Source organism: Crocodylus siamensis, chromosome 5 (genome assembly GCF_052110815.1).
Source record: "Crocodylus siamensis isolate JL-2025a chromosome 5, ASM5211081v1, whole genome shotgun sequence".
NCBI lineage: Eukaryota > Metazoa > Chordata > Crocodylia > Crocodylidae > Crocodylus > Crocodylus siamensis.
Genome location: NC_143399.1, coordinates 203,550,770 through 203,577,599, shown reverse-complemented (window position 1 = coordinate 203,577,599; position 26,830 = coordinate 203,550,770). Strand labels below are relative to the sequence as shown.

General features: G+C 47.7%; 1 long non-coding RNA gene across 1 annotated transcript; it reads left to right on the top strand.

Moving 5' to 3' along the window:
• The first annotated feature begins 18,563 nt into the window (after window positions 1-18,563).
• Window positions 18,564-20,442, top strand: LOC149865164 (uncharacterized). Its single transcript, XR_016442728.1, has 3 exons — window positions 18,564-18,680; window positions 19,554-19,683; window positions 19,857-20,442. It is a non-coding gene; the product is annotated as an uncharacterized LOC149865164 (long non-coding RNA).
• The last annotated feature ends 6,388 nt before the right edge of the window (window positions 20,443-26,830 follow it).

Sequence of the window (26,830 nt, the reverse complement as noted above, 5' to 3'; positions counted from 1 at the left end):
CGCAGGTTGGCCAGCGGCCACTCCTGTTTCAGATCATCCAAAAGAGACAGCTTGCTCCATTTAGAGGCTTCTTCTACACCAGTCTATAACAGATAACACAGCAGAAGGGGCTTATCATTGAGGCAATGGGCAGAGGCTTAGGAAATATGTCCAAGGTTTCCTAAGTTCAGTATATTCCTCATTTCTGTCACAGTTGGGCAAATTAGTGAGTTGTTCAATACTTCCTTGCTTCCCGGCAGGTGGGGAGCAGGGCTGTACAGTGTGCATGGATGCTATGGCTCTATGGCATTGGCTGGCACCAACCTGTATTTTTTTAACCTCTGGTCAGCTTTAGATAAAGGGCATCCTAACCCTGAGATAGCCCTTTGATATACAGGGCTGACACTAAGACAAGGCTTTATCTCTTAGGACAGAGCGGAGGCAGGTACTGTTCAGCAGTGAATTTGCCAGTTTGGAGACATTTGTGGTACTTGGATGCTAGCATTTAAAGAGGAAGGGACCTCTTTTAGCATTGTAGCATTTGGCGGGTTGTTTATATGTCAGATCTTGCAGCTTTTAATCCCTGGACACAGGCAACCACCAAACCATGAGCTTGTGACCAGATGGTATCTGCGACATTTCATTGACTGGATCCATAATAATCCCAACTATTGCTAGGGTGTATTTCTCCCATAGCATTCCTGTCTTTCTCTAGTCATCACTCTCAACTCTAGGTTTTAAGGTAATAATCACATAGGTATTAATTTTGTCCTGCTGGTCAAAAGAAAGCAGCATGACATCCGAGGTAGAGGCTACAGTACTTTTCAGAGACAACTTTAATGAAATCTGGAGATGCAGGTAGAAGAGAAACTGTGGCTTGAGAAGTCAGGGACATGGTAGAGTGACTCGAGCATTTTCATTATTTTTCTTTTAATGGGAAAATGTAGATTGATCAAAAATGGACCCTTTTCCTAGGGAATGTGGCAGGTTTCAAGGGAATTTCCATCAGGAGAAATTTCAGGGAATGGATCCTGATCAGAAAGAGAGAATAGCAGGTAACCCAAATTGAATTAGGCTCTTAAAACTTGACATTCGCCCCCCATGTGACACTAACTACCAGGCGAATTGCTGGTCCAGAGCGAGCCTTTTGTTGGCTTCATTTTTGGAGGGCAGGGGAAGGGCCAGTTCACCAGGTCCTGGTTTCCGTTTCAGTGCAAAATGAGCTAGAGTTTAATATTTATCTATCTGGCTATATATATATATAGATGAGAAAACTGTCTTCTTCCCAGCGGGTTACAATCTTGGAAAACAAAGCAACAAAAAGCAAAGCATCTCAATTGAAATGAAGCCGCTTCTCTGCCTATTGAATTACAATCTGGGTTGAAGCTGCCTCAGCCTGGTTAAAAATAACTTTCCAAATGCACTTTCTCAGAGCGACGTCCATAAAGCGCAAACAGCAAGACTTAATGGTGCATGGAAAATAGAAAAATAAAACCCCCACTCATTTGCTCATGATAAATGATCTCCTTGGAATCCGGGCGGCCCTGACGGTCTATCAACGCGCCCCCCCGTCCCCCACCAAACGCCAGGTGAACGGCGGCAGTGGACGAATGGGAGTTGGAATGATATTGTTGATCTTGGCAGACCTCGGGGAACGTAACGAGGTTGAGAGATACTAAATAAATGTTGGCTTTGCAATAGGCTCACCACTGTTTGTTTAACTTGTTAAGTAAAAGAGGCCGCAGCTATTGTTGCATTGGGAGATTTGGCAACAAACAAGGGTGGGGGTGTGCATGTGTGTGCGCATTTGTGTGTGCGTGTGTGTGTGCGTGTAAAGACTCACTTGGTTACTGATAAAAATGTTCAAGGGAGGATATGATGTTTTTTCTGATAGGCATATATCTCATTCCTGGTCATTTTAGAAAAGCAGTGAGATTTTCGTGTATTCCTAAACCTCTCTCCCTCCATCCCCACCCATCTGTTAACTTATCCGCCAGTCAAATTGAAAGCCCTGTTCCCTTGCTTAGGTTAGGAGCCCGCGCAAGGTAAGCTATAACACTGTTAAACCTATTGTACAGATGCTTCCACTGAGGCATGAAGTCAAGGGATATGCCCATGGCTGTGCTGTGGATCAGTAGCAGGCACTCGAGGGCCTAAACCATGAGCAGGGAGAGAACACAAGTTTTATTTCTGAATTCTGGTGCCCTGCTCTGGGTCCCAGTCCCCTCCTGTTATGACAGATTATCTAAGGCAGATCATTTATCACAGACCAGATGTTCAATGTGCAGTTCAGTGCAGCCCATGGAGATCTCCAGATGTGGATTTGGCCTTGCTTGTGCTATATAAACTATGACAACACAGATATCAGGATGTTTTTCAACCATACAGACGGGCCTTTCTAATACACTAGCTTTCCCTTCATCGTGCGTCCAGTAAAAAGGGCTATTTTATCATACCTATTTTCTCACAGGGATCCACACAACTAAAGAAAATGGACCATATTGGCGCATGCCAGTGTAGCTCTGTTAACTTCATGGATCTAACTCTGATTTACACCGCACAAGGGACTGGCCCTCTGATTTGAATTTCTCAAGATTTCCAATTAAATTCCCTTCATTCTGTCATAGTTTTTGTATCTGCCATTAGGCTCTGCTGGCTTTCTGTAAGACAGGCCTGTAATGGGGTGTCAATCAACCATCCATTTCAAATGGGGCTACATCAGTTTGCAGCAGCCAGACACCCAGCAGGGATCCAAGCCATCCTGGGATCACAGCCATTTCCATTAATAAGCCTAGACACAGGACCTGCATAATCCAACCTTTGACCCAGGACCCTTTTTAGCATCCTAGCAATATAGGCTACTTATGGACCAGGCAGTTCGACACATTCACTCTTCTTCCAACCCCAAATAAACCTACCGTGGAGACCGATCCGCGACTAAGTGCCAAGATAAAATCCCCATTAAGTGCAACCACAGGTGCTCATGGGTCTTTTCTTTCTATATTAAACCCTCCACAATCACAAAACCTAGGCAGCCCCCTCCCCCTGCCCCCAGCCTCCTGCTTTTCCAGCATCTCTAGTTTATTAGTTCTAGTTCACGAGGACCAAGTGCCGCATGAACCTGTGGGATGTGCTTGCATCTATTCCTGGTGGCTGCATAAATCATACAAGGCAAAGCATTACCTAATGCATTTAGCTTGTCACGCCTCACTCTGCTCACAGGGAAATGCAAAAGTCCCTAAACAAGCCCTTGGGTCTCTGCTGGTGAGTCCTGTTCTTTATTATTTTATTTTCTTAAGATGGGGGCACATGCTGTAATGGGCTCAGGAGCGGCAGGCCAAGCAGAGGTCTCCCCGAAACTTCAGGTTGGGAGATTTCTATCTGCCTGTCATTGAATGGGTAAAACAGGCGAAGATGGATATGGCTGGGAGCTGGCCTGCTTGTGTGTACCTTTGGGAGGAGGAACAGTTCACACCTCTTAGGGCACTGTGATGTGCATAAGACAGAGGCCATTTATTGACAACTGATCCTGGGCTCGTTCCTTTACTTGGCTCTAGTTGTTAACCCATAAAATCATTGCTTAATGATTGGGCCATATACTCTCTTTCCTTTGCCTTGGGGCAGCCAGGAGGATTGTTTGGAAACGGGTTATAAAATAATAGAATAATAGGTCTGGGAGGGATCTCAGGGGGTCACATCTAGTCCAACCCCCTGCTCAAGGTAGGATCATCCCCATCCAAACCACCCTAAACAAGTGTTTATCTAACCCATTCCCACAAACTTTGGGAACAACCCTCATGCTCAGCTACCAGGCATAATGTGGGGAATATCAAAAGCGCCTTTAAACTTGCTGCAGGTAGAGCAGAGGGAGGAGGGTGCTGTCAGCATCTGGCGACTGCTCCCTGGCATTTGAAGAAACAGCCAAGGTAAGTCCATCTTCTCACCTGTATTGTTGGCAGCCCCGCTGGCATTCGCATCCATTCCAAAATCTCAGCCCTCGTTCTTCTGGGGGGCAGCGTTACTCTGAATATCTAGTGTAAGCAGCCATGCTAAAAGTTTGGAGATGACTTCCTGCTCATCTGTGATTGCAATCTCATAGGAATGTGCTTAGCACTTTGCTAGTAGAGAGGAGATGGTCTAGACCCCTGGACAGTGTGTGTTATGGGTCTGTCACTGAGTCTACTCCATTGGGCTTACAGCTACCAAGGCTGGTGCCTGGGCTCAACCTGCAGAGATGCATACGTGTGTTTCTGGAGGCTGAGATGGGATCAGGCCAAGCAGAATCTGGACTGGACATACATCTTGGAGCACAGCAGTCGTCCCCTGGAAACAGCCAGGCAAGGAGTGCATTTCTGAGGCCTGCAGTCATATTTGTGGGGTAGGAAGAAGCCTAAGAGGTCTCAGCTGAGATGGGCTTTTCCACCCCCATTGGTCAGTGATGGTGGCAGCAAGCCTCTACAAGCCCTTCTGTTGAGGACGCCTGCTCCAGGGTCTCTGAAAGAGCTGGGGGATTGCGGAAGACCGGCCCATGTATGCATGGATCGCCCACGTGACATACCTCTTAAACCGGTATTGAAACCGGAAGTTTATAGCGTTTTGCTGAACTCCCTGCATTGCTCTAAAAGTGGATTCCCCCCCTGCACACACACACTTGATTGTTCCCCGCCCCTGCTCTGCTCAAGGAAAGAGCAATGGAAAGGAAAAGCCAAGGAAGGGGTCGAACAGCCTGGCTTTCTCACATGATTTCCAGCCCTGCTCCCTCGGGCTCAATCACTGTAAAAACAAACCTTTCCCACTGACAGTGCAAATCCCGGTGGAACATATAAATCTAATTACGAGCAGCCGCTCTCGCCTGGTGCTCTCTTACACCTGCTGTCTCTGCACCGTTGTAGAAAAACCCGTCCTAGTCGAGGCAGGGAGGGTGAGCTCAGGCCCTGCATTTCCTCAGCTGTCAACGACCTCCCTTCCCCCACACGCACTCCCTCGTCCCTCGGCCAAGACGTGGGGGGATCTGTTTGCAAAGCCAGCCCTATTGGAGACAGCTAAGAAAGCAAGAAGGCAGGATTACAGCAAGTGGGCCGGCAGGAACACAATTTAAAGTCCACTGGTATGAAACACGTTGGCTGTCCGTAGACCTTGCGTTGACCTTCTGCTCAACGCAAAAGGGATGGGAGAGACCAGTGATGAATACAGTGCGACAGGGAATCATCACTATTTGCAGGATGGTCGCAATGAGCCCCACGGTGTTGGATAGCGAGACCAATCCTGGCTAGCTTGGGAGATGTTTCAAGCAGGGCAGAGTTGCACCTTAAACACTAGCTAGTTCAGAGCAGTACAAGCTTTCGTGGGCAATGATCTACTATGAAGGGTTAGACACGGCGAACATGCTTCTGAGCAGACAGTGGACACATCTACACAAGCCTCATAGCCTAATAACACCTCGCAATAGTGTGACAGACAAAACCCATGCTAATATGCTACTGCACAGTGTTACTGTGCAGTAAGCATCACTAAAAACCCATGCACATTGCTTTACTACTTGGTTATACAAGTACTAAACTTAATGTGGAGTAACTATAATGCATTACTGAATATGTAGATGTGCCCAGTGTGGACCCAAAGAAAAAAGTATGGAGTAGTGTCGCATGCATTGTATTATTCCCGACTGCGGGAAGGATACGGGCAATGCATGCAGGGAAAAAATAATAGATGGCACTCTCTCTGAAGGGCCGCAGTTGACAAGTTGAGGAACCATGGTATGGATATCCTCATCAGCATAGGGGATAAGATTTAGAGTTGCAATAGAGAAAACAGATAAAAAGCAGGGTCTGGAAAAGGGAATTTAGGGGGTACAGACTGGAACAAAACTCACTTCCCCAAATCACTTTGCACCTTTGGAGCCAATGTGGATTATTGCCCGAGGTCCTAAAGTTAATGAAGATCGTTCATTTGAGCCATCTTGTATGGCCTGATGAGTCTCTTCCCAGTGACATCAATCAGCTTTTGATCAGACCATTGGCTGACACCTATCAAGTACTTTGCCTATGTAAAGCTCCCTACATGTGCTAAGAATTAGGCTGATCATAAGGAATGGACCCAGAAATTAATTCTGCCCATGAAAATTTTGAAACAGCAGGAAGACCTGGGAGAAAACTGGAATAAATCTCCCCTTATGTCACTAAAAGCGAGGAGGTTTTGGCCAAGTGGTGTCAGAGAAGTCAGATTTCTCTTCCCACCACCCCTACTCTAAAGACCCTTCAAATCTTGGATAGGACCAGAGCTGGATACGGTGCTGAATAGTTCAGATCTCCCCCAGAGGAGGGCAGTACCAGGCCAACTAATAGTGTAAAACAAAGCAGTAGCACACGCTTGAATTAATTTCTTTGCAGGATAGTTTATCACATATCTGAAATCCCTGGCATAAATATAGCCTTTTCCAAGACACAGAGCTTAGATCCATATCCAGATCTGAACTTTCCCAACGCCTGAATATGTCCATAACTGATATTTGTTTGCAGATGCCTCTGACAGTAGCATGATGAAGGGATGGGACAACTCCTGAGTTTAGCCAACATGTGCTAGGGACCACCTGTATCATGCAGTGCATATACAAGGCCTCGGGGTGAAAATATTTCTAATACTGGGTAAAGTATTCACAGCATGCAGATGCTCCATCATACATTATCTCTCTTGCTTAGCGGATCTTTATTTGAGCTCTGCTCTGGAGGAATGTTTGGGTACCATTGCCTACTGGGTGTACAGGAAATATTTGACCCTGATTCCTTGATTTAAAAAAAAAAAATACAACCCCCCTCAAAAAAAATTGGGAATCTTGTGACAGAAAAAGATGATGTGTTTTGGGGGAAAAAAGGCTGTCTCATATCTTCAATGAATTATCTTGGAAGCAGTGCACATGGGCAGACTCCTGGCATCCTTACCTTGTCCTGTCCTTGCAAAGCCATCATGCACCTAGATGTTATGGCAATGGGCACCATCATCATTCCTCAGCATTGGCAGCCATCAGTCCCGGGATACCATGGAGACTGTCTCTTTGGTAGGTTACTGGGTAGCACCGCAGCTTCTTGCCAATGGGTACCATATGCTGATCTAAAAGAACTGGAATGAGATCGAGTCTTGTCTGCCCCCCACAGAAGTGCAGGTAGCACCTCAGTCACTCTCCTCACTGTGTTAGTTTAAAGCTCTCCAGCTACACCAAAATCCACGCTTACCGGAGAAGCAGGAGGCTTGCTCACGTTTCCGTTCTGCAGAAAGGGAACTTGTTTATATCTCTGCCCATTTCCCAGCATGCCTTGCAATAGCCTTGGCCATGTCGCCCAAGTTCTCAAAAGCATCTTGATTTTGTTCTGCTCAGCATTGCAACACCTTATTTTGTCTTTGTTGTCATCTTCTTCATTGTTGTCTTCATCTTTGTCATTGTTGTTGTCATCTTTGTTGTCGTCATCTTCACTTTTATCTTCGGCTTTGTGGTCTTTGTCTTAATCTTCCTCTTTAGTATATTAGAATCATGGCATCGTAGCAAATGAGGGTGTGAAGGGACCTCAGGAGGTCACATCTAGTCCAACCACTGGCTCCATGCAGGACCAACCCCAGCTGCATCATTCCAGCCAAGGCTTTGTCTAGCTGGGTCCTAAAAACCCCCAAGGACGGAGAGTGCACCGCCTGTTCGGGTAACCTGCTCCTACTACCGTCACGTCGCGTCATCGTGATTGGTGACTCCATCCTGAGAGGTACGGAGGACCCCATCTGTCGCCAGGATCCCTCAGCACATGAGGTCTACTGCCTGCCCGGAGCGAAGATTCAGGATGTGAAGGGGATGCTCCAGTCCATCATCCAGCCCACCGATTATTACCCCATGGTCCTCGTCCATGTGGGTACTAACGATGCGGCCAGGAGAGCCCCTGATCGCCTGATGGAGGACTACCATGCTCTGGGAGGCGTGCTGAGGGAGATGGGCGCACAGGCGGTCTTCTCTTCCATCCTGCCAGTGAGCGGTCGAGGCAGACGTCACGAGATGTGCATAGCGGAGACCAACTGGAGGCTACAGGAATGGTGCTTCGAGGCGGGCTTTGGCTTCCTCAGCCATGACCGGCACATCGTGATGAGAGACATGCTGGGATGGGATGGGCTCCACCTTTCCCCTAAAGGTAAGCGTGTGTTCTCTTCCAGGTTGGTGAACCTCCTTCGGCGGGCTTTAAACTAGGCTCGTTGGGGGAGGGGGAAGATGAGGGCGGAGGAGATGATGAACTACCAGGCCCAGCAACAGCCAGCGAGCCCAGACCAATGGTCAAAAGGGAGAAACAGGTAAGTGATGGGGGACGGGGCATTGCTGAGACTAGGGGGTCAGTGGGCACAACCGTTGGAGGCCTCAAATGCCTCTACATGAATGCTCGAAGTATGGGGAAGAAGCAGGAGGAACTCGCCCTCCTCCTAGCTGTCACCAGCCCTGACATAGTAGGGATCACAGAAACGTGGTGGGACTCATCGCATGACTGGGCGGTGAGTGTCAAGGGCTATAGGCTATACAGGAGGGACAGGATAGGAAGGAAAGGTGGAGGAGTAGCACTCTACATCAAGGAGGAATATACTTCCTCGTTAATTAGCAAGGGGGTAGAGGGGGGGCACTCTGAGGTGCTCTGGGTTAGAGTAAAAGGCAGTCCAGGGGAGAGAGACTTAACGGTGGGAGTCTACTATAGACCTCCCAACCAGGGAGAAGAGCTCGACCAGGAATTCTTAGGTCAGCTCACAGAGGCAGTGAGGGCTAAGGATGTGGTCATCATGGGGGACCTGAACTTCCCAGACATCTGCTGGGAGGAGCAGTCAGCCAAGTCTGATCGCTCACGTCGGTTCTTAGCCAGAGTGCAGGACCTCCATCTAACCCAGGAGGTGCACAGTCCCACCAGGGGAGACGCCTTGTTGGACCTGGTGCTGGCCACGGGTGATGACCTGGTGAGGGGGCTGCGCGTGATGGGCCACCTGGGAGACAGTGATCATTGCTTGCTGGAATTCACCATCCAGCGTAAGGTGGCAAAGGGCTGCAGCAAGGCAACAGCCCTAGACTTTAGGAGGGCTGACTTCAACAAGCTAAGGAGGATCGTTGGGGAAGCGCTAAGGACCCAGAGGGGAAGGGAATCAGATGTCGAAGGGGAGTGGTTGCTCCTTAAGGAGACGATCCTCCATGCCCAAAGGGAGGTAATCCCAACAAGGGTCAAAGGGAGCAGGAGGGCACATAAACCCCCATGGCTCACTAAGAGCATCCGGGAATGTCTCCTTGCTAAAAGGGAGGCATATACCCAATGGAGAGATGGGGTCATCACCAAGAAGGACTATGTTACAGTCGCCCGAGGATGTAGGGGGGCAGTCAGGAGGGCCAAGGCAGAGATGGAGATAGGATTAGCTTCCCGGATTAAGGACAATAAGAAGTCCTTCTTCAAATACATAGGGGGTAAAAAGAGGGTCCCGGGTAATGTGGGGCCCCTGCAGGACATGATGGGCAACTTAGTCATCACGCCAGATGACAAAGCTAACATATTTAACGATTTCTTTGCCTCTGTCTTCCTAAGTAGGGACCAGTTCAGCCACCTCCCTGCTGGGCCCCCCTCGGGCCCCGGGAGAGACACGCCTGGGCCAAGGGTTAGCGAGGAGTTAGTTAGGGTACTTCTGGAGAGGCTGGACGTGTTCAAGTCCGCTGCTCCGGACGATCTTCACCCTAGGGTTCTACAGGAACTGGCCGAGGTCATTGCGGGACCCCTGGCGCGGCTCTATGAGCACTCGTGGTGCTCTGGCGAGGTGCTGGAGGACTGGAAGAGGGCCAATGTGGTCCCTATCTTCAAAAAGGGAAAAAAAGAGGACCCGGGAAATTACAGGCCAGTTAGTCTTACCTCAATCCCGGGTAAGCTCTTTGAAAAAATTATCCTGGCACACATCCAGGAGGGCCTTGCAGGGGAATGCATGCTCAGGGGCAACCAACATGGGTTCATCAGTGGCAGGTCTTGTCAGACCAACCTGGTGGCCTTTTACGAGCAGGTCACCAAATCATTAGACGCAGGGGTTGCTGTGGATGTAGTCTTTCTGGACTTCCGGAAGGCTTTCGACACTGTCTCTCACCCTGTCCTCATCAAAAAGCTGGGAGACTGTGGTGTCGATGCCCACACGGTCAAATGGGTCGCCAACTGGTTGGAGGGCCGCACCCAGAGGGTGGTAGTGGATGGGTTCTTCTCGACCTGGAAGGACGTGGGCAGTGGGGTCCCCCAGGGCTCGGTCCTCGGGCCCGCACTGTTCAACATCTTCATCAGTGACTTGGATGAGGGGGTAGAAAGCACCCTGTTCAAGTTTGCTGATGACACTAAGATGTGGGGGGATGTGGGTGCACTAGAAGGGTGCAATAGGCTACAAGCTGACCTTGACAGGTTGCAACGGTGGGCGGATGAGAATAGGATGGGGTTTAACACTGATAAGTGCAAGGTGTTGCACATGGGGAGGAAGAACCGGCACCACACTTACAGGTTGGGGAACTCCCCTCTTGCCAGCACGGAGACGGAAAAGGATCTTGGAGTCGTCATTGACTCCACGATGAACATGGGCCGGCAGTGTGGGGAGGCAGTCAAGAAGGCCAACCGTACCCTGTCATGCATCCACAGATGCATCTCGAGCAGGTCCAGGGAGGTGATCCTCCCCCTCTATGCGGCACTGGTCAGGCCGCAGCTGGAGTACTGCGTCCAGTTCTGGGCGCCACACTTCAAGAGGGACGTGGACAATATGGAAAGAGTTCAGAGGAGGGCCACTCGTATGATCAGGGGTCAGCAGGGCAGGCCTTATGAGGAGAGGCTACGGGACCTGAACCTGTTTAGCCTCCACAAGAGAAGGTTAAGGGGGGACCTTGTGGCCTGCTACAAACTGGTCAGGGGGGATCAGCAGGTATTGGGGGAGTCCCTGTTCCCCCGTGCGCTGCCAGGAGTGACCAGGAATAACGGTCACAAGCTGGCGGAGGGTAAGTTTAGATTAGATATTAGGAGGCGCTACTTCACAGTCAGGGCGGCTAGGGCCTGGAACCGGCTTCCAGGGGAAGTGGTGCAGGCTCCTAGCCTGGGGATTTTTAAAAGGAAGTTAGATGAGCACCTTGCCGGGGTCATCTGACCCCGGTGCTCTTTCCTGCCAAGGCAGGGGGTCGGACTAGATGATCTACCTAGGTCCCTTCCGACTCTAGCTACTTTGAAACTATGAAACTACCCTCCTTTTTTTTTTTCCCTACTATCTAATCTAAACTTCCTTTCCTGCAACTTGAGCCCATTGCTCCTTGTTCTGTCGTTTGCCACCACTGAGAACAGTCCAGCTCCATCTTCTTTCAAACCCCCTTTCAGGTAACAGAAGGCTGCTATTAAATCCCCTCTCAGTCTCCTCTTCTAGACTAAATAAACCCAGTTCCCTCAGCCTCTCCTCACAAGTCATATCCCCCAGCCCCTGAACCATTTTTGTTGCCCACCACTGGACTCTCTCTAATATATCCACATCCTTTCTGTAGTGGGGACCCAAAACTGAGCACAGGACTCCAGCTGTGGCCTCCCCAGTGCTGAATGGAGGGGAGGAATCACTGCCCTCCATCTGCCGGCAGCGCTCCTACCAGTGCAGCCCAGGATGCCATTAGCTTTCTTGGTGACAAAGACACACTGTTGGTTCATATCCAGCTAATTATTCACTGTCATCTCCAGGTCCTTTTTTGCAGAGCTGCTGCCCAGCCAATCAGCCCCCAGCCTGTACTGGTGCGTGGGATTGCTCCAACTGAAGTGCAGGACTTTGCACTTGTTCTGGTTGAACCTCATGAGATTTTTTAGTCCAATCCTCAAGTTTGTTGAGCTCGTTCTGAATCCTGTCCCTACCCTCCAGCATATCTTCATCTTCACATCTTTGCCTTTTTCTTCTTCTTGAGTTCATCACAGTTGAGGATGATTGTCATCCATGACTGTCTTATCTGTGGGTCCAAAGATGTCTGCCAATGCCAATCTGGGATTCTCACTTGTAGGGGTCCAGAGTGAAATCCTTCAACTCTGGTTAGGAACCCAGGCATGGGAAGAGCTAGATACCTAAGGTGTGGACCGCCACAAAGCATCCAGGCAGGGAGCTGTCCAAACTAACAAGGGCTCAAACATGGCGGGGCTCAAACTTGGAGGAAAGGGGAAAAAGTAGCTTGTGTATGCCCCTCTGCTTGGGCCCACAAGCCATAAGCTTGCTCCTGGATATGGTCTTTGAGCTGTATAGATAAACCATGCCTAATTTTTCCATCCCCTTTGTGAGAAGCCAAAGAGAAACTCGAGAGCAGCCTAGCTCTGGAGCACTTAGGTGGAGTGTGCAAGACAAAGCTTCAGACCTCTCCTCAGCTTGAGACCAAGCAAAGTCTTGAACCACGAGTGCTCGGACCACTAAGCAATAGGGTATTCTAGTGTAGGGCTCTCTCTTAGATCTGTTATGCTTTATATAGATCATTCAATGTGCATTAGCTGGGACAAGTTAACCCTATCGGACACAGATAAGGGCATCAACCTGAGATGTGGATTTTAGTTCCTGCTCCAGAGTCAGCCTTTGAATCCAACGATCCTACTCCTTTGGTACACCTGGTTGGGTGTCTCATTTCTGGCAGGCTCAGAGTGTTACTACCCATTGTCCAAAAAAACAACCTCTTATCTAGTGAGAGCCCCAATGAAGGACCTTTGGGTCACTGGATGGAGCAAGGGCCCTGTGTGGCTGATGGCTCAGCACCTCCCAGAATTTCCTAGGCCTTTAGGACTAGATGACCTCTGGAGGTGCCTTCCAGCCCTACTTCTCTATGAGTCTCTCTGTAATTCAGTCAGGGATGAGGCAGAGCCATATCTACACCTACTTCAAAGGACAGCTCAGCCTGCTGCTGTGAGAGATAATCTAAAAGTATTTTTCATCCTTATTCATCCCATCATAACCTCGCCGCAGTAAAATGCATTCTTGTTGCAAGCTGAGGAGTGGTAGCCCTCCCCAAACGGACTCAGCAATTAGTAGGGTCAGGTGTTGGGCCGGTGGTTTTTTTTCCAACACAGGGCAGGGTCATCTTGCACGCAGTTTTAGGAAGCTGTCAGGTACCCTGTGAGGCTGCAGGTTGTTAACAGGTTAGTTTAACAGCCACATGTGGTTATTGCTCTTCTACCCCCTTCACTGAAGTGGGAAACAGGAATTCCTGTCAGCGTGTGTGTATCTGCTTCTGGTCTCTGTTGACAACTTCCAACAGCATTAACCCATGAATTGTCTCAAAGGACTCCAGGCTGGCTAGGATTTTCAAAAGATGCAGTAGCTGTTTTCATAAGCCCTCCCTGGTAAGGGTGGTGCTACGTGTATCTGTAGAGACCCACATCCACAGGGGCTGCAGCCTGTTATAAGATTGTGGGATGAAAAATCCCATGAGGTTGATCAAGAAACAGGGCAAGTGACATTTTTTGCAAGCTCAAACTTCTGTCAAGCTCATTGTCAGAGGTCCCTCACCTTGGAGGATGACTGTGCTGTAATGCAAGGCAGTCAGGTAAAGTATGGTGGGTTGTGCAGATGCTTGTACAGGCCCATGCACCCATTTTGCATTGCTAGCTGTTGTCCTGGCCCTCAGGTGTGCCCTTGGTGTTCGACAAGGCTCATAACTTCCCTCACCATTGCTGCTTATGTATGGCGAAAGGCTTAAGCAAGCTATTCACTGGGCCTATCTACACATGCATTTACTGTGCAGTAAATTTACAGCAGTCTACACGTGCAGTTACTGTCCAATAAGCAGATTTAGGCCGGCATCTGCACATGCAGGCATTAAAGCGCAGTGATGCTGTGTTTGGACTGCCTCAGGAGTAAAGTTAATCCTAACTCAGTCCAGGCACACAATGTTACTGCAGAGTAAATTTGCTACCTGCATGATACAGGTAGCAAATTTACACCCAAATCGGCACAAGTCCCCATACTTACTGTGAAGTATGGGTGCACACGTATAGACGTGTCCATACTGAGCAGTACTTTTCAGTTATTGTGCAGTAACTTAGCCTGCACTGATGCATGGGATACTTAGGTTACTGCACAGTAAATGTGCACATGTAGATGTGTCCAGTAGGTTGCCATCAATTGCCCAGCACAGGTATCCTTGTGTTTTCCTTGGGTAATCAGACTTCCTCTTCCCACGTACTAGTTCACTGTATAAGAACTGCTTGAACCTTCATTATCAGTGCTTCAATGGACATGGAGTCGACACCAAAGACTTTGTCATTGATTATTTTGCCATGCTGCCTTACATGGAGTTGGGTGTGAGGGTGCCACTGGTAGAACTTCTTCAGGGGGTGAAGATGACCTCTGTATGGTATCTATTGCCTAATACTCACACCCAGCACCCTTAATTCAATAGAGATCTTGTCCCTATGCTGAACCTGTGCTCACTTCATACCATGGCCAAAGACCACAATAGCATTCTGCATGCTAGAGTCTACTCCCGTTAGTGTTACATGATTATTCAAGACACTTCCCAGAGAACTGAAATCAATGGCTAGAAATGCATTTCCATCAATTGATGTGGAAGGGGCTGATGCACAGAAAACCCCAGTTATCCTTAAAGTGATGGTTAATCTAAAGAGGTTAAAAAGACTAAACCAATACATAATGGACCAACATATAATATACAATATAAGGTAGCCCAACATATGATATTTAAAACCATAGGTACGAAAAATGGTGGAAGGCATTGGTGTCTCATGAATAGAGATCAGTTATCCTGGGTTCTGCCCACTGGCCTGATGAGTGACTATAGGCAGGTCACCCGATCTTTCTGTGCCTCAGTTTCCTCACCTGTTGTCTCTGCAGTTTCCTCACCTGTATAATACGGCCAATGGCTTCTGTTGCTTTGAGACCTACTGACCCCAAATGCTGTGTGAGAGATAAACACTGTTAATATAATTATATATTATCTTATTATTCATGCTGTTATTGCACTGGAGCAGGTCAGCTGTCTTACTAACTTTTTCTTTAAATAGCTGCTAGTATTCCGAAGCCAGAAATCCTTTCCAACCTTGTTTAGAAGGGAAATGAGCCATTGCAAATAAACACTGTTTTTACATAGATTTCTTTTTTTTCCTTAATGAATTTCGAGAGAACCGCTTTTTTATCTTTTTCAGAGATGCCTTTAAGGGAAGGCCACTACCACATGCAGCCATGGTCTGGTCTGTGCATGCCAAAACCCAGCGTTCCAGTTGTGCTCGTTTCTACAATTGTCTTTAGGACCTAAGGGCTGCTCAGACCTAGGCTGGAAGCTGGATGGGATCCAGGATTGAGGTAGCTGACTTGGTCTCAAATGGGTCCTGGGATACACTCAGCATTTCTTAGTTCCCAGTCTAGGGTCAGGCGCATGTTGTGAAGCAAGAGACTTCTGAAAAATAAAAGCAGCGTCAGCTGTGCCTTTCATTGCAAGGCCCTTCCTTCGGGGGCTAAGTGCCACTCAACAGATCCAGGTTTGATTCCCAGATGTGCATATAACTACCATCATCAAGGCGCTGTGCATGTCTGGACCCCGTTGACGTTTGCATTCTGCCCTGATGGTCTGAAGGCAGGATGGAAAGTCTGGGCAGCCTCCCCTCCTCCACACTGCTGCCGAGGCATGTGTGGCAAAGGTCCGGGTGACCTCTCATATGTCCACCATGATCCAGAAGGACTGACTGTCACCTACTACATGGGGGTCATGCTATTGGTTTCAGAAGAAGCCAGACCTAGGGGTCCTTATTTGTTCCACGGTGAGGGTAGAAACACAAAGCAGAGCCGCAGTGGGAGGAGAGCTGCTGTTTTCTGTAATTGCATTCATTTCTGGTGCTCTATTTGTCTTCAGTCAATCAACTCCTTTCTTAATTATACTTTGGAGAGCCTAAGGACACCAGTGTTTTCATGGAGGATTCCCAGGAGCATTAACTATTCTGCCTTGCTTTTAAATGGGCTGAATTGTGTTCTCTACTAAAATAAACACCCTTGTCAAGTCCCTTTCTTCATCAGCCTTGCCTTACACGTTTCTTTGACAGTGTAATAATTTTTGTGAAACAGCAGAGAGGCCACTGCCCTGCCCATGTGAGTCACAGGATGAGGGGGGCAGGGGATGGGGGATGCAGGAAAAAAAATGGGACTGAGTGTTTGGGAGATCAACGTGATGCCAGATGTATTTGCCTCACTCAACACTTCTTGGAAAGTTTGTTCCTCAGAGCACGTAAATCGGCAGAGCTGACCTTGGACAAGCCACGGGAGTACTCCATGCCTCAGTTTCCTCCTTTGTACAATGTGGGTAAAAGTACTGAGCTCCTTTGTAAAGCACCACAAGACAAAGTGCTGCAAACGAGGAAGGGCTTGCTAATTGTATCACCTGCCATTGACATAGTTATAGCCACCAGTGCTTTGACCCACAGTCTTTCCAAGGGAAGAAAAGAGACATATGTGTAGTTGGCTCTGTGAATGAGCCTGAGATGCAGTATCTAGGGGGAGAGATATCTCCCCCCCGCCACGATGTTCTAGGACAAGTTTTGATGCATGGCTCTCCAATCTGCCAAAGAAAAGCTGATTGTGACTTGGTGAGTCTTCAGGCTGAAAAGCAAGGTGAACCTATATAGCCCCACATCCATTACATCTTCTGGGGAAATGTGTAAGTCCCAGACACTGCCAATGTGGTGACTAGTTAAAAGGTACAGCCAAGAGCCAAGCGAGAACACACTTACATCAAACTCATCCTCTGCCATACATGTGCTGACAGAAATCATTCCTTGGATTTCTCTCCTATAGCCCCCTTGTCACAAATACATATGTGATGCTCCTGTTGTGAATCAATGGTCTCCCTACATCCACTCGCTTTCCCTAAAGCTGCCCACTGTTTGCATTTCTTTTGTAGGACAACGGAGAAGAGGCAAGGAGTGGGGTGACTATCTAGATGCTATCTTGTTGTGACTTTACCTCATTGTATGGTGGGACCTTGGGCTAACAACTCCCAGGGTTGGAAGGGACCTCGAGGTCAAATCATCCTGCTCAAAGCAAGACCATCCCCAACTATACCATCCCAGCCAAGGCTTTGTCCAGCCAGGTCTTGAAAAAGTTTGGGATAAGTTAGGATGCGTCAGATGGTTGAGATCCCAAGCTCACGTTCCTATTTGAGTGAGGCATGGAGCAGGGGAGTGCCATGACTCTCCCAAGGTCACCTAGTAAACCAGATTGCTTGAGCTGAAAACTACCCACAAGGCCATACTGCCACTTCCTGGCATCCTTTTCTACTTATAGATTTCATAGACATCAGGGCTGGAAGGGACCTCAGGAGATCATCGAGTCCAGCCCCCCGCCCAAAGGGCAGGAAGTCAGCTGGGGGCATAGGATCCCAGCAAGATAAGCATCCAATTTACTCTTGAAGGTGTTCAATGTAGGTGCTTGAACCACCTCCGCTGGCAGACTGCTCCAGACCTTGGGGGCTCGGACAGGAAAGAAATTCTTCCTTATGTCCAGCCTGAAACGGTCTTGCAGGAGTTTGTGACCGTTCGACCTCGTCATCCCTTGGGGCGCTCTGGTGAACAGACGTTCCCCCAGATCCTGGTGGTCACCCCTGATGAACTTATAGGTGGCCATCAGATCACCCCTGAGCCTGCGCTTTTCCAGGCTAAAGAGTCCCATGGCTCTCAGCCTGTCATCGTAAGATCTGTTTTCCTGACCTCTGATCATGCGCGTGGCTCTCTTCTGGACTCTCTCAAGCTTCTCCACATCCTTTTTGAATTGTGGACCCGCTCAGATTTAGCTGAGTGATCTTCCCACATGAAAGTAGGTGCATTAAAAATGAAGGTGCTTAGATGCTGTGATGAGGATGTCCATATCTACCCAACACTGACAGATATAAGCTTCTTGGAGCAGCTGTTGTTCTGCTCTGTATGCCTGTAGCATGATAGATGCCAGATATCATATGGTGGCTCACTGTGAGAAAAATAATCCTCTGAGCTGTGATTATAGGGAGGAGATTCAAGAATGATGCCCCAGCACCTAGACATTCAACGGCATTTACGCATCTAACTCCCATTGCCTTCAATGAGAGTTAAACCCCTCCAGATCCAACAGATAGGAGAGCAGACCTCCATAGACTCTGAATTGTCCCTCCATACACCCTGGCTGGTGTTGCCCCCAAGACCCTGGGTTTCCACACCTTTTGCAGCATTTATCTGGGAGACAGAACATAGTATAAGCCTGTCCCTGGGCTTCTTGGAGTGCCCCAGTATTAAATCACTGCTTGAGCAAGAGGCAGAAAAACAGCCTCTGCTGTCACCCTCAGCAGCTGCTCATGGAGCCTGGTGACAGCTTTATAAATCACACCTGAAGCAAATAAAAAAAGCAGCCTCCAGCATGAGCCCTTATCTCCACATGTTTGTGCCTGGCTCTTGCTTTTCTAAAGGTCACTGGAGGAAACAGAGGGAGCTGTCAGGGGATGATGTATGTTGCCTTTGGCACCAGGTGACTAATTTGCTGTTAGGACATAGTGACACCGCGGAGGGAGGGACGTGGGGGAAGACGGGGGTGGCGTGTGGGGGAGTTGCAAAGTAAATTGATGTTTGTTTGTTTTTCAGTTGAATCGTGTATCTATGTAGCCCCCCCAAAGAGCGTGTGAGCCGAACCTGCCATGGACCAATCCGGAAATGACGGTATTGTGCAGCCAGATCACTGTGCAACACTCCTGGGCTGGGCTGACTTCTTAGTCCGTTCACCAGGAAGGAGGGGAAGAGGTAGAAGAAAAACAAAGCACTGAGTCCTTGTGCATTTTGGTTGCTTGCAAGTGCGGTGGGGTGGGACAGCACAGGGATGAAGGTGTCATACTGCAGCTTGGGGGGAGAGTGGGGGGGTGCATGTGAACAGTAGTGGCTGGATGGATGAAACTTGGGTGCCCCTGGCCCCAGGAGTGGGGGGCACTGGAATCAAGCTGCAGGGGTGCCTCACCCTCCTGTCCCCCCCCCCCGCCAACTCCAGTGGCTCAAGAAGCAGTGGCCAGAGAGAAAGGGAGGGAGGTGTCACCTCCTTTTTATTAATCATCAAAAAATCGGTGATTAAATAGCAGCTGAATGCATGTAAATGGCAAAAAAAAAAAAAGGAAAAGAAATGGCTACTATGTTCGAGCCCTGCTGTAGCCTGAGTTCACTCAGCTGCAAATCGGTATCGGGGCAAAGGGAGCCTGGGGAGAGGGGTGTCCAAGATGGTTGGATATGGTGGTGCCCATGTCACTTCCTTGGCTATAGACAAAGTGTGCCTTCAACACGCTATCCTCACAGGCCGTTGGCTCAGATGGACCTCACCCCTGAGCTCTGGAGGGAGCATTTTGGTTGTATCGCTGGCAGACCTGTTTTGGGGGCATTCCTTTCTATCTGCTCTCCCCACCCATTGTGCCCCATCATCTATTCAAACTGAAATCTCTTTGGGGCAGTGAGTGTTAGTTTCTGTGTGCACACTGGGACACTAACGTCTTGACCAGGGCCTCCATATGTTTGGTAGTGAGCATCTATCTATCTGTCTATCTGTCTCAGATACACCAGACTTGTCCTGAGTGAGGCATGAGCTTGCTGAACATCTCTGTGTTTGGCTATAAAGCCCACTTCTTGAGAGACATTTTCTTCTACGCTTATCACCTGTGGAGTCTGTATCGAACAAGCCCAGGTATGGTGTGGGGTTCTTCCTGAGGCTTCTTTTTTCCTCTGCATGCTGAGCTCTTCTTTCCTCAAAAGCTTTCATTGCATGCTTAATAGACTGTTTCCAAGCTCTTTGATTGTGTGCTGTTTTCTCTCTGTCATTTGGATCCGTGTTCATTGCCTTCATTTCTCCCTTGCAAGCATCCTTGAACCAGAGATGAGGATGCCTGTGTGGTTGTCTTCCTGTAAAGAGAGGACGCTTTGCAGACAGCCTTGGGGATACAGGCTTTATCCATTTTCTGCACATGGCCAAACCACTGAAGTCAGCGCTGAGTGAGAAAAGAATGGATGCTTGCAGTGTTTGGCACCTGACAAGACCATCATAGAAATAATAAGAGATTCATAAATCTAGGGCACTTGTACACACCACGGGCACCTGAGGACACCATGTAACACTCCAAGATATACAAGTTTAGATTTTATAAACCTATTTAATTTAAGGAGACCAGGATGGTTCAGTGCTGCCTCTGTGCCCCTTGCCCATGCCACAGGGAGCTGGCAAACTGCACAAGGAAAAAAAAAAGCAGAAGCAATTTGAAAGTGAAAGCAATTCAAAGGGGTGAACTACAAAAAAGTTGCAGCCATCTGGAGGACAAAGAGGCTCATTACGCGCCTTTGATTGCCTTTGTGTTTGCACACAACGGACCCATGGACGCAACACTTTAATTCCCAAACTAAACTACACCTGAGGAGTTTTACTTTAATGCACCAGAAAGATGTTTAAAGCACCCGGAAATCCCACTCCTACAAACAGTTGCAGCACAAAAAAGGGCAAAAAACATGGTGTGTACAAAGGCCCCTAAAGAGCATTTCAAGTAGTCAAGCAATATAGAGCTCCCCACATCCATAAGTAAATTGTTCTAATGGTTAATTACCCCCCACTTCATTAAAAAAAAACCCTGCTTCAGCCTCTCATCACTAAGTCTTCTCGCTCCTTTGCCAACACGACTGGAGGACACTCAGCTGTCGGGCACCTCGATGGTAGCAACAGAAAGTGGCATTCCAGCACCCAGAACCCATGACCGACCTGTACAAAATGAGAGCAAGGATCCTTGCTGTCCCCCTTGGCGGGGCCCCTGTTGAAAGAGGATCATGGGAAAATCTATGGGCTGATAAATGCAAATGGCTTTATACCCTGTCGCATTTTCCTAGCTGAGGAACTTGGAGCACTCCGAAACAAACAATCATTTGTTAATAATCCAAAAATTATTAGCGACCCGGGAAGCAAGACTTATGAGCAAAAGTTGGAAGTACTAGGGTTACTTAGTCTGGATGAGAGAAGGCAGAGGGGAAATTTGACAACAGCTTTCAAATACCTGGCGGTGGGTTGTAAAGGGGATGGTGATGGACCTTTCTCTGTGGTTGCAGAGGACAGGGATAGGAATAATGCCACGAACTGCAGAGAGGAATTTGGGTTGGAGACGAGGAGAAACTTCCTGACTGAGGGTGGTCAAGCACTGGAACAGGCTGCCTAGAGAAAGTGTGGACTCTCCATCCCTGGCAATGTTCAAGAGGAGCTTAGACAAATACTTGGCTGGGGTGGTTAAGTCAGTGGTTGAGCAAGGGGCTGGCCAAGATGACTTCATGAGGCCTCTTCTAGCCTTACTTTCCTATGATCCTAAGTCAAGCCTCAGGTCCTGTCTGAGGAAGGTGAAGTATTATTATCTCCATTTTTATGGCTCAGTGAACTCCCAGCACTACAGGGATAAGTGACTTGCCCCGTGTTGGATAAGGGCAGTAGAGAAAGGTATTTTGCACCTGGCACTTTCCTCACTCACCACTGTCTTTTGCTCCATATGAATGAGAGCAAATACCTTTGTCGTGTGGAGGTGAGGAAGGAGTCAGTGAAAGAATGAAGTGAGGAGAGCTCACGCGCAACACTGGGACAACTTGGCACCATGGTAATTAGAGAAAGGGATTAAAGAGATGGCGGGATTGTAAGAAGAGGAAATGCTGGTTCTGTTGTGAAGCCCGTGAAGTCAATTCATAATGCCCTGCATGGGATACAAGCCCTTTGGACATAGACATGAGTAGACAGATCTAGAAGAGATGTTTTGTTGCTAGGAGGCGTATGGGCCTAGGCCTTGAGCCATCAACCAGCTCTAGAGAGGTTCCCTGCTCCACGCTGGCCTTCCTGTGTGACCTTGGGCAAGTCATGAAAGGCAAAATTCACAAAGGGACCCAGACATGAGGAGGCTGAATCTCCTCAGGCTTATAACTAGCTGCACTGAGTTAGGTATATATGTGTGTAGCCACAATCCCCACTCTGAAAACCCCGGTGCCTTCATGTCCAGCCAGCTGGCTGGGAGTACCATCGCCCAAAGTCTTGCACAATGGTTTGGTGGAAGATGGAGGTACCACTTCATCCTCACCTGGAAGAGGTTGAAGCCTATATCCTCTACCTAACCAGCAAACTAGAAAGATAAGTTTGGCTGAGGGATCTCTCTCTCTCACCTGCTAAAGCTGAGCCACATACACAAGATTTATAGGACCAGAGGGGATGAGAGAGATAGAGCAAGGGAGAATGTGACCCTGTAGTGTTGTTTTGATGCATGAGCTGTGCCATAATTTAGGACTGTTGAGGACACTCCTATGTTATGGCACAGCTCATGCATTTTGTATTAAACAGTCAGTAGGTAACACGCACCAGCAAGACCTAAGATGGGACTTATACACAATTTAGGTACCTAAGTCCAAGGAAGTGATTCACAGATGCCCAGCCTCAGCCACCTGGGTGTTCAACAGTTCATATTAGATACCTGCATCCCTTTAGTCTGCCTGTGCCTCCGTTCCCATTTTCAATATCATCAGCGCCCTGCCTCATGGGGAGTCAGGATAAAAGGATTAAAGACTGCAAACTGCAAAGATACTACAATGATTGGGGAGGTAGAAATGCTGACCTAGAAGAGGAAAAGGGAAAGAAAAGCATCTGTTAATGAGCCTGATTGCATTATGGAGCAGCAGGTAAAAGATGCTGCTTGGATCTAGGGGTGTTGGTTGTAACCATGTTGGTCTAAGGACATAGGCAGACATGGTTCTTTGGGTAGATCTGGTATCTGTTGCATAGATCTGCTTTGATCTATGCACATTCAAGCTGAGGAGGGAGAGGCTGGGCCTTTTTAAAGAATCTCAGGTACCAGAAATGAAAACAGGCCACTGAGCACTGTTTTGAATGAGGCCAAGCAACCAGAACGAGTGCGCCTCTCCAGCGGTTGTGGTTAATGACACTATATTAACCTTTGTGGATCAAACTGATCCTGGTTCCCTACTGCCTGTGAGAGGCCAGCTCAGTGTTGCCATATCTCCTAATGCCATTGCAAATGTCATGATATTTAATGCTTCGGCTTCTGAAGCTAAGGATCTTGCCTAGCCTTGATAAAATTTTCTTGCGCTCAGGGTGGTTGGGAAAAGTTCAAAAATGTGAACAGGATTTGAAGACAATCTCATGATTTTTGAATATTAGGCAGGAGAATGGGCTCACTGGTGGGTTCAAAAGAAGAGACAGAACTAGGGTTACCATTACCAGCCCCCTAGGGTTGACCTGAAGTCTCCAGGAATTAGATATAAATCTCCAGGAGACTGCAGAGAGTCACCCGGGAGATAAATGATAGGGCATTCATTAATATAAATATTAAATGTTGAATCCAATTTATAGAATACTCCAGTGGCTTTTTAACATTACATTGCATTTGCCTTCCTGACGTAATTTGCCTTCTTGACATAAAGTCTCTGTGCCATAAGCCATAACCCATAGACGCAAGCACACGAGCATGTTGGCATTGTATGTCATGGGCACATTGACCTCCTGGAAACTTCCCTCAATAGATTCAGAGTTGGCAAGCCTAGACAGAGCATGCAATCACTCCTTGCTCTCAGGGGTGGGTTTGACTTCGGTTCAAGAGGGGAGAGACTCGAGGCCTTATAGCTAAGGACAAGGGGTCTAATCCCACAGCAAGACTTTCCATAGGAAAGGTGGATGTTGACTTCCTGGTAGCAATATGGAAAAGGACCTCGACTCAAAGCCCCGCGAGGGCTGGAGGGAGTGAACAGGGCTGCACATTGCAGCTGAAGTTGTCACAGTCTTCTTTGAAGATCCCGCTGCAGATGGTAGGATGCCAGGATGCGTTGTAGGGATAGAGGCATATTTCTAGATGTCACTGAGCTTTCACAGGGGTGGGAGGGTTTCTGAATCCATGCTTGCTCCTCTACATGCAACCTGGTGTCCCTGGGGCAAAGGCACGGGGCTGGAACCCAGGAGAAGTGAGTTCCCCCTCTGCCACAGATGGCCTTGGGTGAGTCTACTGACCTCCCTGGGACTTGTGTAAAATAGGGACGATGAGCTTTCCTCTGCCTTGTCCGTCCTGAATAGCACTCCCTTCCTCGGTGCTTGTACATCGCTGAGCTTTGTGATCCTCCTTAGAGGTGTTCATGCTATAAATATAACCGCGTGTTGTGGGATGGGCTGATTTCATCCATTAATAGTGCCCTCACTTGTTAGTTCAGAGCAGAGCTGCACAAAGAGAGATGTTCAGCATCCTTTCTCTGACAATTTAGCTCCTTCAAATCTTGGAGCCAGGCCCAGCAGCTGTTGACAGCAAGGAAAGGGATATATCAATACCTGCGCTGTGAAGCATCCAGCCCTTCAGACCGAACATGAATCACCTGCCGCCGACAAAGGTGGAAACTCTCCAAACTTTAATGGTTGACAGGTGTGTGAGATCGGAGAGACAGGCAAGGGGGCTCGGCAGCCTGTCTCCTCTGACAAGAGCTAACTGATGGACGGATGGTGGGGTCTGGCAGAAGTGGGGGTTGGGAAAGGCGAGACGCGACTAGAAAAGGAGCAGCGGACAAACACTTAGCACGATTTTGTAAAACACGCGGACGTTTCTCAACGCGTTGCATAACGCACACCTCTCTTAAGACGTCCCGCATAAGAACAGGATGAACTCAGGCTTTCTAAAGCAGACCGCTAATTGCTGCATGAGCAACAGACCCTTGAGCCATCAGCTTTGTTTGTAACCTGCCAAGCTGAGAACAAGGAGATTTAGGGACCTGGTGAAGAATATTTTGCATTCCCCAGGCAGTTGCCCCAGTAAAGGGTATCACTCCAAAAAATCCTTGCCTCTAGAGGATTAGGAAATGAATGTGGGTAAAAGTGGGGGTGAAATTATTTGGGGAAAAAGTTATGCACCAAAAAACAATTCAGTAAAGGAGGCTAGCTGAAACTATTCATGAATAAAAACAAACAGTGCAGGAAACCCGAATATATTTTTTCGACCGTTTCAAAATGAAACACACTTCACCTTCCTTTTGGCTCGAAATGATGTCGAGGCCAAATTTTGCTAAATATAATTGAAAAAGCTTTCGTTTTAGATGTGAAAACCTACAAAAGGAATTAAAAAAAAACACGATGAAAAAGATTCTTTTTCAGGTTGAACACAATAGCTAATTTGATCTCCAATTAATGCACACATTTTTATAAATGATAGGGCATTCATTAATACAAATATTAAATGTTGAATATTAAATGTTGGGGTCGGGAGTGGGAGTCAACCCCAAATATGCATTTATTTGTTTGTCGGTATGCAGTTTGGCCAATGCAGTCATAAAAGAGTTAATCACATAGTTCAAGTGCTCTGGTTTTATTGCTTATCATGAACATGTTCACATAATGCAGCCATGGAGGGCATTTAAGGGTCCAGAGAGATGGTGGAGTCTCCATTCTGGAAGATTTTTAAGATCCTGCTCAACAAAGCCTTGTCTCGGATGATGTAGTTGGGGCTGGTCCTACTTCCAGCAGGGGGTTGGACTAGATGTGACCTCCTGAGGTCCCTTCAACCCTCATTTTCTATAATCCTGTGACTCTATGATTGTGATACAAGTACATCTAAGTTAATGTGTGAGATGGAATGTGCAGTTTCCATTTAAGTTGTTTCATCATTTAAAATTAAGAAAACATGACTTTCCATACTGAAAGGGGAACTCATGGCAAAGGGCATTCTGGACTCTGTATGACATATGACTTTCATGGGAAGGTATTAAGATCTAGAATTGGGGTGACTGGGAGAAGCTTATTCAATAGACAGAGAGATGTTCTAGTTTCATCTGTTAAAAATGGGGTTAAAATCATTTAGAAAGAATTGGTTTGTATCTCCAAAGTAGGGACTTTTTATTAAAGGTTGCAATTTTGTTTAGTTACAGCAGAAAGCGTATGTCTACACACACACATGCACACATACATGCATGCACACACACACGCATGTGCGCACACAGCATTATTTTTAGTAGCATTGCAATAGCACTTCTGAGCTCTGATTTCTTTTAAAGTCTGGCTGAGCCTGACAGGTAACACAAGAACGCAGCCTAAAACCCAAACAAAGCCACCGGCTGATCATACAGTGGTATCCAATATGGCTAAAACATTCACGGTTGTAAGCAAAAATCCTCTGCTGGCAGAAAGGTAGCTCCCAGGTGATCCATAAGAAAAGGTCCTTTTCCAATTCATTTTACAGTGTTGTTGCTGTGAGCTGTTAAAATAGCTGCTATGTTTCTCTCCAGAACTGTGGTGCAGTGGTTTCTAAAGGGCCTTGTTATACGTTACACTTAGCATGTGCCAGCTGCACTTACAGTGGTAGGCAGTCAGGCCTCGTAGTAGAGATCATATCTTTTATTAGACCAACCAGATTTTTGCAAAAAAAAATCTTTTCAAATGTTTTTGCAAAATTTGTTTTGCAAAAATCTTGTTGGTTTAATAAGAGACATCATCTCCAACTGCATGCAGCGCAGTGCAGAGCGCGTCAGCTCGTGTGTGGCGCAGACTTGATTAACTGGACGTGCTTGGAAGTGGCGGATCTCCCATGCATCGTGGGACTGAAAAGTATGTGTATAAATGCTCCTAGTGTCCAACCAGGAAAGCATGTGTTCAAGCAGGGAAGCATGTGCTAAGTACCATCAAAGCATAGCACAGTTAGGCCTATGCCAGTGAGGAGTATTTCCAGATCGTATTACTAAACACATGTTGAGTTAACATCAGTCTGCTCCATGGGTTTAATACAATCAGGGGACTCCGGTGCGGTGTGGGCTGGAAGCTTAGTAAAGCTTTTTCTTGGGCTCCC